Consider the following 10,756-nt stretch of genomic DNA (forward strand, 5'->3'; position numbering starts at 1 on the left):
GGAATAGGTAAACTCCCCATTCACCCAATCAGACACTGTCACGTTAATTCACCTAAATTGTTTACCTAATGCTCAAAAACGTTGGCGGTGGTTTACCTAATGGGGTTTAGGTAAACTATTTAAAAAAAAAGAAAAATGTGTGATTGGTTGAAAAGGAATGGACCCCACCACACACCTTTCTCTCTCCCCCTTCCCTCATCGGTAAACCTCACCGATCATCCAATGTAGCCGAGCTGTAAACACCATCGGCGGCGGTGTTACCGATCGGTAACCCGCTTTACCGAGGTGTTTACCGCACCACTCTGCTCACCCTAAGATTTGGAAGTAAAGTGAGAGTTATTGATAAAAGGGTAATTAACATACAAAAAATACAAAGGTACCAGAAAACAACACGTGTCACTGATTGAAGAGTATCTTCATCCGGACCAAATTACTCATAAGTATTACATAATTAAGCATCATATATTGATAATTATGCAACATATGCTATAATTACGCACATATATAATTACTCAACTTATATAAATAAATAGGCGACCTATAAAGATAATCACGCAACTTATAGGATAAATACGCAACCTATTTATAATTACGTATATACATAATAACGAATGTTATACGCACAACGGATCGACTTTTAGCAAGACTATGCTTGAATTAAAGAGCATAAAATGTTTGATATTATAGTGAAGGTTTTTTTTATAAAAATAATGTAATATATAAAAGTTATAATAGATGTTTAAAAAATATTGAAGAACTTGAAATAAAAGTTATAATAGATGTTTAAAAAATATTGAAGAACTTGAAAAAATGTCAATATAATTGTAGGTTATACCAATTTTTCTCTTCCAAACCTTTTTTATGGGTGAAGATGATACAGGGGTTGGTTTCGTTACAAACCATATTTATCCTACAAACCGTAAAAACAGATCTTAGCACTTAAAAAAAGTTAAATTAGCACATGCAAAAACAATACATACATAAAAGTAGCACTTTTGAATTATATTAGCACATAAAAATTAATCAAGATAATTGATTTCAGCACATATTTGAATGATATCAACATTTTTCTTAGTCAACACATTGAAAACAAAAGTAAGATCCAGATAAATAATTAATTGCTTGTTAGCATATTTATAGGGAATTCAATATAATTGATATTATTTAGGATATTACTTTATCATTTCTCTATAATTGGTTAGATGCCACGTGACACTTTTTAAATGGTTCTTACAGTTTGTATGCGAAATGTGGTTTGTATTTGATCTTACTCTAGATCATATAACTATTATGTGTGATAATTACGTTGTTCAATCTCAGTCATTCATTCTCAAGATCAATGACTCGTAAGACCGGACGGTATGGGGGACGGCCCCAGGCCCATCCCCTTGCCGTCGCTCCAGCCTTGTCACCCCCTTGCTCCGTCGCCGCCCCAGGCTCGTCCCCTTCGTCCGCCCACAACCGCCCAAGCCGGGCCTCACCCCCTCACACACACCTATACATACATACATACACATATATAAAGGGGTACATCCCCCACCCCCTAGGTCCATCCCCTTTAAGCCCATTCTCAGACCTGCTTATGTGATGGTATACGTAACAGCCTATCCCTTTAGAAATGAGCCTCATCATACCTTCCAGTATAATTCTCCGCTCCTTTCACATGTTAATAACCCTTTCTATTTGACTTCTGTCTGGAAGTAAATTTATTATATTAAGTGAGTTAAAAGAGTTTAAATAAAATATTTGTAATCCAAGTTTAATATTTTGAATTCATTATTGGCCCTGACTTAATAAAAAACATATTATATTAAGTGAGTTTAAAGAGTTTAAATAAAATATTTGTAATCCAAGTTTAATATTTTGAATTCATTATCGGCCATGACTTAGAAAAAAGAAAGAAAAAAGAAAAAAAAATCATATCTTTAGCATTAGATATTGGTACGTGATTCTTCCTTTTGAATTGTATTTGTTTCACCAACACTAAGAAATATGTAATTTTTATTTTCCAATAGTTTTATATTAAAAATATTACATCCGTAAAAATGTGTCAAAATCTAAGATTTTTTTCTTTGTTTCGACACAATTTATGAATTTATCTGTGTCAAAATCTAAGATTTTTTTCTTTGTTTCGACACAATTTATGAATTTATCAAACATATATAAAATATTAAAAACTAAAATTAGTATAACTTTATAATAACCTAAATATTTTAGGTCACTTAGTTTAAAAAAATATCATTTAAATCTTTATTATTTATAAGAAAAAATAATAGGATTAAGCATCTAATGAAAAATTTATAAGAAAAAATAATAGGATTAAGCATCTAATGAAAGAATGAGTGATTAAGAGGATCAAAACACTTTTGCCTGTTTGAGTAGTTTTTTTTTTTTTTTTTTTTTTTTTGAACGGCTAACAGAATTAATCCCGAACACTCTCGGGGCATCCACTAGACCAAACGGAGTACTCCGAGGGTAACCCGGGTCCACCACAAATTCCGGAGAAAACTCGATAAATTAACCGCCCGTAGACACGACAGTGAAATTATTGGTAAAACCTGTTTGGCTAGCTAAATGATCAAACCAAAATTTCCCTTGATCTCCTATGTTTGCCCCCGGTACTTGTTTGAGTAGTTTTAACAGACCATTATAAAACTTGAGTACTGGAAGATGCTTTCCCATTTAAGATATTAGAAATAGAAATAGAAATATTGATGCTTTTGCATAAAGTGTTTCTAATTTTGTTATTACTGAGATACGGTTTAGTCATTTTATTGCTTGTGAAATACTACAGCCAGTGGCAGAGGCAGAAACTTTTTCTTATGGCGTTATTTTGTTATGAATACCCCGGTTTATAGTGACCCAGAGTCGAACTTTTTGAATCGGTTCAGATCTAGTCGGGTCGAATCACAAAATAAAAGTAATATCACAGTAAAAGTACAATGTCAATGAATAAAAACACATAATAAAATTACAAAATCATTTGAAATATATAAAAAATTTCATTTAATAGTTGCTATGTACGCATTTTCATGTTTTGAAAACGATTCATAATGTTTTCAACTAGTATTCGAGCATGCGCTTCGCGGCGGGTTGTAGGAGGTTGATGGTGAAGATTGGAGCCCATGCTTCGCGGCAAGGTCGTAGATGTTGATAGCGAGGATGTATATATTTAATGACGGTAAAATTAAGCAATCAACACAGTTAAGTAAACAATTTAGAGTTAAAAGTTCCATTTAACTATAATAAGGTAAATAAAAAAATGATAATATTTGTTATCTTGTATATTTTATATTGAAGGGTTAAAAAGCAACATGATTAAATAACTATTTCTAGAGTTAAAAGTTAGCTTTAATTATAGTAAGTAAAATAAAAAAGAACTAAGCATATAAAAAGGATAAAAGAGCATATATTTGTTAAAAAAGAAAAAAAATAAGTTTATTAACTTTATTAAACTTTAAGGACCATATGATAACTCTATTAAAGTTTGGGGGTCGAAACATAAATCGCTTATAAAAAATATAATTATTATTAGGGTTATTGGATTTTATCACCCTTAACTATTGTCAATTGGCCGCTGCCACCCCCGACTATCACTTTGACGCCCGCCACCCCCAACTTAACACTTATTGTGTTCTGTCACAAAATCACTAACTTTTATTCATGTTAATATACTTTTGGGGGTGTCCTAAGATCCCTAAAACCTTCCCAAGATCCCTATGATACCCCAAAACATGTAGTAACAGTTAGTGATCAGTTAACGACGCGGTGACAGATTACACTAAGTGTTAAGTTGGGGGTGACGGGCGTCAAAGTGATAGTTGGGGGTGACAGCAGCCAATAGCCAATAATTGGGGGTGATAAAATCTAATAACCCTTATTATTAAACTTACCTTTGGTAAATCTATTAAAGTTCAAGGGTATATGTAAATCGTTTATCAAAAAATTATTATAGTTTAGAGGTTGTGTGATAACTTTATTAATGTTCAAGGTTAGAAACGTAAATTAATTATAAAAAAGACAATAATATTATAGCCTTATAATTATGAATTAAACTATTAAATGACCAAACATAGATTTATTACTATTCACGTTTTGAATTGTTATAGTGTAGAATAACAACTTGCAAAAAAAAAAAAAAAAAAAAAAAACTTATTTTTCATTATGACAAATAAGTGCAAGGATCATTCAGATGATCATCAAACATCGATGATCATCAAACATCTGGTTCCGATTAGGTTAAACAATTGAAACAAAACCAATTAGATATGGCCTATAATGCTTACTAAACAATTGAAAAAAAAAAACACAATTAGACATGGGCCTATAATGCTTACTAGATTAGAAAAAAAAAATTAAGCATGGACCTCTAATGATTTAAAACATACTAATTAAATTCAAGTAACTGAGCTTATTTTTTTAACTATAAATTTGTTTATTATCTAATTCTTTTAGAAGAAAACAAAACAAACGTGTTGTTTGTAAAAAGACGATGGTGTCGCTCGTAAAAAAAACAATGGTATCGCTCGAATTTTTCCTAATTATACGTTGTATAACCATGGTCGTAAAAGTCGTTTGGTGTTTTCGTAGTCGGAGTAGGGAGTACTCATGAAGTACTCGGCCTAAGTAGAGAGTACTCAAGGAATACTCGAACTAGACGGAAAGTACTCAGGAAGTACTCGGGCTTCGAGATTTTGTTTTACAACCATGACTATAGCTCTAATTTTGTGTTAAATTAACATCAATAGTTGCCGTTATGGATTTTGTATTAAATTAAACATATATAAAATATTAAAAACTAAAACTAGTATAACTTTATAATAAACTAAATATTTTAGGTCACTTAGTTTTAAAAAAAAATATCATTTAAATATCTATTATTTATAAGGAAACATAATAAGATTAAGCAATGAAAAATGAGTGATTTAGAGGATCAAAACACTTTTGAGTAGTTTTAATAAACCATTTAGAAAACTTGAATACTATAAGATGCTTTCCCATTTAAGATAAATATTGATGCTTTTTCATAAAGTGTTTCTAATTTTGTTATTACTCAAATACGTTTAGGCATTTTATTGCTTGTGAAATACTATAGCTATAATGTTGTATTAAATTGCATGTGGAATACTATAGCTATAATTTTGTGTTAAATTAATATTAATAGTTGCCATTATGGATTTTGTTAATATGTGAATTCTAGAAAAAAATATGCAAGGATTTAGTTTATTAGGGTGTAAGGGATACATGCCTAATGAGATGAGACAAACGTTTCATCCACCCAATCATATTGTGTCATGTTATTTTCCCTCTCATTCTCTTCTCTTGCCCAAAAAACATAAACGGTGCATGCCTAAAATGACATGGGTTAAACTAATTAAAAAAAATCATTGGTTGAATACTAGTGGGCCTCACCCAACATTCACCTTTTTCCCTTCCCGCATGCGACAACCATCCCCCGAATCCAGACCTACCCGCGCGGCAAATCATGGTGGCGGCGGTGTTTGCCGATCGGCAAAGGGGTTGCCGCATCCCCTTGTCGCGACCACCCCGTACACCCTTAGGTTACAGGGGGATATGACTCAAAACCGTCAAACGAGTTGCGCCGAAAGCTTCTCTTTATATATAGGATAAATTACACGTTTTGTTCTTTATCGTAATATCACTTTTCAGGTGGTGTCATTTTCAACAAATTTTGACAGGTTTTGCACTTTATAGGAAAAATCCTTGGATGTTACGTCCTTTGGCCCTAACCCAGTTAGTTTTTCTTGTTAAATCTGATCATGTGGACCCCATATAAGGGTATTGTTGTCTTTTTACATCTTGATATATAAATAAACCTTTTTTTAATAAAATATATAAAATCCACTATTCCCTTCCCACCCACTTTATTCTTTCAGTCTCTAAAAACCCAGATACTTTACTCTCTTTCTCTCTAAAAAACCCACCATCCAACAACACAATCACCACCCAGCACCGCAACCACCATCATCAACTGCATCTCAACCATCCAATACTCACATCAGCCTTCAAATTAAAATCTAAAGAGAGTGAGATAGAGAGATAAACCGAGAGTGAGACTATAGAGAGAGACAGTCAGATGGAGAGAGAGATAAACAAGAGAGTGGTGGGTTATGGTGGCCGATTTGGGGTTAGTTGTGGTCTAAAATAGGGGTTGTTGTTTCGATTGCTGTCTGAAATTGGGGGTAAGGTGGTTGTGGTGGTGAACTTAAAGAGGGGGATGACCAGAGAGAGAGGCAATCGAGTGGGTTGTGATGGCTGGAGAGAGAGTGGGTTGTGGTGGCTGGTGAAGGCTGAGGTGGGGTGGGTGGTGGCGGAGAAGGATGAGGTGGTGGTGGGTGGGGTGGTGGCAGTGAATGTGGGTGTTGTGGTGGTGATAAGGGTGAGGTGTTTTAGAGAGAGACGAGAGTAAATTGACAAAATAACCTTCATGCGCGTATCACGTGACCAGACTTAACAGACTTTTTTAACTAAGTTAGGTGTATAGATAAAACATGTAACAAAATTCTCTGTAAAATGTAAAATCTATCAAAATTCATTGAAAAGACACTATCTGATATATGATATTAAGATAAAATACAAAACTTATCATTTCTCCTTATATATCTTACAAACAAAAGCAGTGTGTTTTCTTAAAATATATTATGGAGAATCTTATTTGACTCTATTTTTAATCAGATTATCATCACTATATATACACACAAACTTATTAAAGTAATAAATTAATTTATACTATATTATAATATAATGTATTTTATAAGGGCATTTTAAGATAACCAAAAATTAAAAATTTCTTTTGCTTTGATGCATAAAGTTCAATCATAAAATAAGGGTAACTTAATCAAACAATAATTACACTTTAATTTTTTTTATCTCTAACCAAATTATGGACAATTAGTTAGAACTTACACTTTATCCCTTTATAAAAAACAAACCGCCTAACGATTTATAAACAACCATAATATTTTTGTACGTTCATAGTTTTTTAAAAATATTACACTATAAAAACGAGCATTTTATTCTTTTTAATTTGAGTATAGTATTACTATAATTTTGTAATTAAAAAAATTGATATGAATCGTTAACCGAAACTGAAAGGTTCACAAAGGAAACTGAACCGAAATCAACAAAAACTAAATTAACTGAAAACCGAATTAACCAAAAACCAGTATCGTTTTTTTTTTTTTTTTTTTGTAACCTCGTTTAACCAAAATTAACCAAACCGAACCACTCATATTTTCATATATTTATAGCTTTCCAATTCATGTATTTCGTATTTCATACTTCAATTTCATGTATTTCTAAGCAAAGGTTTTAGCACAAGTTTGGTTTTGGTTATCAAGCGAAATTAAAAGAACTAAACAAAAAATCGTTAATCTAATCGAATAAACCGAACTGATTAGCCGAAAACCAATTGGTTGATAATATAGACTAACCAATGACTTCGTTTTCGACTTTGGTTGAGGATAAAAACCGAACGACTAAATCATGCACACCGTCACAATATCTGTGTTTCCCGCCGCATCGTACGAGCAACTTTCTAGTGTAATAAAATGCATATGGGTTATCAGTTTTTATTAAAGCCGATTAAACGAGATTTAAACCAAATGGTTAAGTTATAATCCTTTTTATCCTTTTTAACCATTTTTACTTTGTATTATTTACAGGTTAATCACAGTGTGCATCAATCTTTAACATTTACTTAATGATATCAAGTATTAGGGTAGGGAAATGGTAAAAGTGTCTAAAATGTAAGAAGGGTAAGAAGTGTTTTAAACCATTGGATATTTGATATAATGGTTGAGATCAATAGGGTATAAAATGTTAATTGTGTTTTAATTAGAAGTACCTTATGTAAAATTAAAGGGCAATAGTGACTTTTCCAACGTTTCAAATATGGTAACCGTTTCAAAACCCCCCATCAATCTCCTATAAATCAGCGAATTTATGGTAACTGTTTCAAAACCCCCATCAATCTCCTAAAAAATCAGCGAATTTCTCGTACTGAAATAAATTCTTCGATTTCCTTCACAACAATTTTTTATAACACTATAAAGAACAGTATATTACATGATAAAACACTATAGGAAGATATAACACTATCTGTTTACTGTAAGACACTATACATAAATAAAACACTGTTGATGGGGGATAAAACACTATGAAAAGGAACAGTATATTACATGATAAAAACACTATAGGAAGATATAACACTATCTGTTTACTGTAATACACTATACAGAATAAAACACTATTGATGAGGATAAAACACTAGTAAAAGAAACAATATATTACATGATAAAACACTATAGAAAGATATAACACTATCTGTTTACTGTAAGACACTATACAGAATGAAACACTATTGATGGGGATAAAACACTATGAAAAGGAGATTAAAAATACATGTACATAATATAACACTATTGACTGGGGAATATAACACTACAACAAGAACTTACCGTAAACAATTAAATGTATAGAACAAATTGAATTTGAATCACATCCCTAATATATCGCCTGATATTATTGGCAGTTATCTTTAGAAATCAATTAATTGATAAGAATGAACAATTACTAATATACCCTTTTGAATTAATTAAGATAAGAGACACTTGTCATTCCCAAATTATTTCTCACACTTCTCACAAAAGTTGGACTTTTTACAGGATCCTCTACCTCAAGTATTATATGTATTTTCAAAATAAAATGGCATCATAAATTTAAAACCAACTTTTAACTGCAAAGATGGAAAGTATTCTCCACTTTTGCAGAATTTTTTCATAAAGTTGTAATTGTTAATTTTTGATATATTAAATGAAAAATTAGGTTTGGACAAGAGAAGAACTAAATATGAATTGAATTGAAAGGTACAAGCAAATTTAAAATGAACATTTACTGTATCACTCGTAACGCGTGATGCAAATCCTTATACTTGATTATTTATTTAGTTTTCGTATTTGAGAAAAAAAAGGTGTTATTTGACAACTATTTTAATTTAATAATGATGTTTATTAAATATGAAGAATGTAGAATGAACTGATCAACAATTGCAATATTTATATGTAGTTCCAGATTTTAGTATTATTATTTTAGGTTTGAATTCCTTTAATCCCACATATAACAATACTTTGATTTGATTATATGATCTTCATTCTTAGATGAGGATTTTCTATTTAATAAAACAAGTTGGAGCAATGCAGAACTAATAAAAGATATAAAGTTGTTTTTTCTTTTTTTTTAAATAAACTTGTTAAAAATATTGCAAAACACTACTTAACACCCGTAAGTAATTCAATGTTAGAGGTTGTTTGTTTAGCTCTTAATGGTTAAGACCTCTTATTGATTCAGCACCTAATGATCCAGATTGTTTGTTTCGCGAGCAGATGTCTAAACTCTGAATGGTTTAGACATTTGTCTCTGAATGATTAAGTATTATACTGAGTCTAAATGGTTAAGACTTCTAATCTGAATTGGTCAGATATTTGCTTCTCAACAGTTAAGTATTGTACTGGCTCTTAGTTATTCAGGTTTCTTACTGGTTCATCACTTAATGGTTCAGATCTCTTAATGGTTCAGTACTTACTCATTCAGAAGTTGTCAAACAGCCCCTTAGTGTTTATTTTTTAAGTTTTGTTTTTAAAGATTTGGTTCATTAGAAGTGATGAATAACGTTAGTATCGTTAGTCTACGATCAGAGTCGCAAAACTGTTAATCTCTAAATCGCTTGTTTTCTCAAAGTCTAGTCTTCTTAATAGGGGCGAATACAACCTTTAAATAGGGGTAGCGCTACCCCTTGACGCTACGGCGGTAGTGTAAATTTTAGAAAAATTGGTAGGTTTTTTCCATTTCGTTACCCCTTTTTTTAAACGTTGCCCCTAAACGTTTTTTCTAGATCCGCCACTACTTCTTAAGGTGAATCTGAGTAAGCTAGCTGAAACTCACCATATTGGTGAGATTTATTGTTAATCTTCATTGTATTTTGAAAGATTTGCTTCATTGAAGATGCTTGATGATAACATTTTATTTACATTTTCTTAATCTTTATTTTTGAATTATCTAATACAATCATTCGAGACTGAAACTAAAGAGAAACTAGGGAGTCTAGAGTCTAGACAAAAATAAGACCAAAGAGGGATAATACTACTTTATATGATTTTGTTATTCCGTACTTAGATTATAGTGAAATAAGTAAATGGGCAAGACAAATATGGAGACAATTGATTTTGGAAGGTTATGACTTATTAGTGCTCCGTATTCAAACCCATGATGTAAGCAAAACTAACTTCATCACACTTACCAAGAGGGTTGCTACATATAATGAGTGGCAGAATCATTGGATACATGAGCATGCCCATCCCTCGCTTTCTATAAATGATTCTTAAAAAACAAAAACAAAAATCCTTTTCACACGAAAAAGGGCAATTACAAAGCAATGACAGGTAGTCGGGCAACAAGTTGCGCCGCCACCCCCTTTTGAATAAAAAAACCAATTCTACTAAATACAAAGTTTGAAACCTTTAGCGACGAAGAAATACTATTAACGACTTTTTGAACCCGATTCAAAAGTCGCACAGCACCAGGAGCGAGACCACCAAATGTATCAAACGCAAACGGGACAAACACATGTTGATTCTCCAGGCAGGCTTTCTCATGTTTTGCCACTTTGCTCGCCTCTGCCTTGAGCACCGCTTGCCCTACGACAAAGCCCTTGTCCTTGAGCCCGACAAGGGGGGAG

The sequence above is a fragment of the Helianthus annuus genome, chromosome 14 (genome assembly GCF_002127325.2).
Source record: "Helianthus annuus cultivar XRQ/B chromosome 14, HanXRQr2.0-SUNRISE, whole genome shotgun sequence".
NCBI classification, from domain to species: domain Eukaryota; kingdom Viridiplantae; phylum Streptophyta; class Magnoliopsida; order Asterales; family Asteraceae; genus Helianthus; species Helianthus annuus.